General features: G+C 36.0%; 1 pseudogene; it reads left to right on the forward strand.

Annotated features, from left to right (window-relative positions):
- The first annotated feature begins 2,032 nt into the window (after positions 1-2,032).
- Positions 2,033-2,846, forward strand: LOC134390221 (large ribosomal subunit protein eL13-like; annotated as a pseudogene).
- Positions 2,847-4,143: the final 1,297 nt, after the last annotated feature.

A 4,143-nucleotide genomic window follows, 5' to 3' on the forward strand; every position in this document is an offset into this window, starting at 1 on the left:
TTTATTTAATATTGCATTCTCAGAAAAGATGTCCCATGATCCAAACACAAACTGATGTGATTTAAAAATATACATTATTATGGACAGTTTCACCTCTAGGAATTTATCTTAAGGAAGTAAGGATGTGCACTAAGATTTAGGTACAGTAATATTTATTACAGCATTGTTTATTATGGCACAATATTGGAAACTTTGTTTTTACAATAACAGGAGATTGGTTAATCAGTATAAAATAGAATCAGTAGAATAACATACATCTTTTAAAAATATATATTGAAATATATATATAAGTACATGGAAAGATTTCTCGAAATAATGATTCATATATCTGCACATCTTTAAGATGTATATGTTTATATATGTATGCATACATATAAACAGTGAACAGTGGTAACCTCTGAGTAATGAAATTATTAACTTTTTATTTGTGTTCTACAATCATTACAATAGGTATGTTACTATAACTTTTTAAAACCATGTTTTGAAACATGGATTTTGTAACCACATCTAGATTTGACTTCTGGCTCTACCTAAGGAAAATTTTTATTTAACCTCAGTTTTAATCTGTAAAGTGAGGATAATAGATAGAGAAAAATGTATTAGAAAAAAATCCATATAAATCCCATGGCTTTTCGTAGCTGCCATTTTGGAGGTGGAATGGAATAAAAAGCTTTGTAAAATTTGGCCTTGGTTTCTTATTTTTCTTCGTCAAACCTGTGGCCAATTGTAGAAAGTAAAATTAACGGTGAAGATTCTGTATTTTCAAGAGTAGTGGAGGGTGGAGAGGTTAGTGTTAGGAGTTAAATCTTCAACTTAATATTCTTGACTACGCCTAGAGTAACAATTTTTTTGACCAAACTAGACTAGTTTGGGTTGCTCTCCAACCTAATTTATTTCTATTAAGTAGCTGTTCTAAGTAGGAAATAAATATTTTTCTTTTTGAAAGAAGCATTTTCATACCTTAAATTAGCTTTTTCTTGGGTGTCATAGTCTTTTCCACTTAATGTACCTACAAAATTTATTGTGAAATTGTACCTTGTTATTTCTTTAATTTCCTAAAGGAGATGATGAGGAAAAGGCATTGTTGAGAAAAGTTTGTCAAATTTTAATAACAAAACCATATGTCTAGTACTTGGGTCCTATTATATTTCTAGCTCTTTGACAGTTGTCTGGACACTAAAAGCAAACAAGTTTTTAAAAGATACTTGACTCCTTAAGCCACATATTTTGTACTAGCGTCATTGATTTTTAACTTAATACAGAGTTTTCCTATTTTATGCTACTATTGCTATTTAGAAATGTTTTTGTATTAGCCTTTTTTTAAAAAAAGTCCGAATATGTTTAGTGTTGTGTATCCCAAAGGAAAGATTTATGCATTGTGTTTACAGAGGTAATGAAAGTATAAACCTTTAGCTGTAATATCAAGGAAGAGTTACAAGAATATTATAAATTTGTATAGGATCAAGAGGCGATAACTTGGTGACAGATGTTTGAAGCTGGTTGTGTAAAAACACTTTCAGAGAACAAGAAGCAAGGCTACCCTGCACCATTTAGTCTGAGTAGCATTTCATGCAAATACCCTTGAGATTAGACTAACTGAAGCCATGACTTGAAGTGCTGCTATCCTTGAGCTACTGAATAAGGGATTTGGATTATTGATATTGTACGCTGGTCCACATAGCATAATGTTTCATTTGCTCTGTTGCTTGGGTGGATATTTATTTCCTATCATTCTGCTGATATTTCTACTTCTTGCCTCTCCCACTCTCACAAGAAAAAAGTTGAGCAAACTGAAAAATCAATGGCTTTTCTTAGATCCTTCAGAGGATTGAGGTCACAGGACAAACCACTACCCTTAAAATTGTAGAGACAGATGAATACAGAGAATTCATTCAGCTTAACTGAAGCCCTGGTAGGAACACTTAAGCAGTAAATTTGACAAATTGCTAGAGGCTATGTGAACTATCTTAGTTAAAAACTTCTAGGGGTCTTTTCTGTTCAGCCCATCTCCTTTGGAGGACCATAGGCAGCCATGATGCCCAGCCAGAATGGCATAATCCTGAAGCCTCACAACAGACCTGGCAGTGGTGGTAGCCATGTGGTTCAACCAGCTGGCCCTGAGGATCCACAGACACAAGGCCTGGCAAGCAAAAGCATACCACATTGCCCAGCACCCCATGTCTGGACCCATCCAGCCCATAGTAAAATACCTCACACTGAGGTATCACACCAGAGTACAAGCTGGCAGGGATTTCAGCTTGAAAGAGTTAAGGTGAGTGGCATCCACAGGAAGGTGGCACAGACCATTCGTATCTGTAGATTCGAGGAGGTGTAGCAAGTCTACCCAGTCCCTGCAGGCCAATGTGCAGTGGCTCAAGGAGTACCACTCCAAACTCATCCTCTTCCCCAGGAAGCTCTTTGCCCCCATGAAAGGAGACAGCTCTGCTGAACTCAAATTTGCCACCCAGCTGACAGGACCAGTAAGGCTCATATGGAATGTGTGCAAGAAGGAGAAAGCAAGAGTCATCACCGAGGAGAACTTCAAGGCATTAACCAGTCTTTGCATGACCCACAGCAATGCCCAGCTCTTTGGCATCCAAGCAAAAAAGTCCAAGGAAGCTTCAGAAAAGGTGTTGAGAAAAGAAGTGCTGTTAGGGACCTATAATAAATCAGCAGGGAAAAAACAAAGCAAAACCTTTTGCCCCAACACTTTCTCACTTTCCCTGGCATTTCCTCTGGGAGCCCCACCAGGTTCTCACAGTGAATATCAGAGGAAACCCCTCATGTTTGATTATGGGAAGGGAAAAATTAACCCCTTTGAAGTTAGCCCAGAGCATTCTCTATAACAAAGGTCTAACCAACAAGGGAAAAAAACTTCAGTGCCATGTCAGATTTGGGGGAAATGAAATTGAAATGACTATTCCAGTCCCTTCTAAGAAGCTTTCAAGGCTCCGCTAAGGGAAAGGCAGGAAAAAAAAAAAAAAAGCTGAGAAGCAGTTCTAAAGGTTACGACTCAGAGGCACAGACCCACTAAATGGAAAAAGTGGCCATTACTGCTGATCCTAGGAACATTAAAAGGATAATAAAGGAATACTCTAATTCTACGCCCACAAATTCGGTAACTTAGATGAAATAGACCAATTTTTTGAAAACAAACAAACAAACAAAAAAACTACCAAAATTCACAGAGGGAAAAATAAGCTGAATACACCTGTATCTATTAAAGAAATTGAATCAATAATTAATATCCTTCCAAAACAGAAAGTTCCAGGTCCAGGTAGTTTCATTGGTGAATTCTACCAAACATTTAAGATAAAGATGATACAAATTCTCTACTTTCTTCCAGAAAATAGAAAAAGGGATTTTGCTTTATATCATTCTATGAGGCCAGCATTACCCAAGGACAAAAACCAGACAAAAATTCCAAGAAAAGAAAGCTACAGACCAATATCTCATGAACATAGATGCAAAAATTCTCAACAAAATATTAGCAAATTAAATCCAACAATGTATAGAAAGAATTATAAATTATGACCAAGTATGATGTAATGGATGCAATGAAAAATAAAATAAAATTTAGTGCTAAAAATAAATGAGCTATGAAGCCATGAAAACACATGGAGAAAAACACATATTGCAAAATGAGAAAAAGCCATTCTGAAAAGGCTACAAACTGTATGATTCCAACTATATGACATTCTGAAAAAGGCAAAACTATAACAACAGTGGTTTAGGGGGGAAAGGGTAAATAGGTGGAGCATAGGCGATTTTAGGGCAGTGAAACTATTCTATGCCATACTTTAAATGGTGGGTACATGACATTCATTTGCAGAAATTCATAGAACTGCAACACAAAGAATGAACTTCAATGTACACTGTGGATGGTGGTTAACAAAAATGTGTCAGTATTGGCTTATTAATTGTAATAAATATTCTTCACTAATGCAAAATGTAAATAGAGGTGCCAGGGTACAGATTGGATATATGGAACTCTGCTCCATTATTCTCTTAATCTAAAATTATTTTAAGGTTTTAGGAAAAAAGAGGGATAAATGGCCACAATTGTTTCCCTTTCATCCCTCCCAGTCATTTACTTCCTCTCCACAGAATCATTGACTTGTTGACCAGTTTACATATCCTTGA

This window comes from Cynocephalus volans, chromosome 1 (genome assembly GCF_027409185.1).
Source record: "Cynocephalus volans isolate mCynVol1 chromosome 1, mCynVol1.pri, whole genome shotgun sequence".
NCBI lineage: Eukaryota > Metazoa > Chordata > Mammalia > Dermoptera > Cynocephalidae > Cynocephalus > Cynocephalus volans.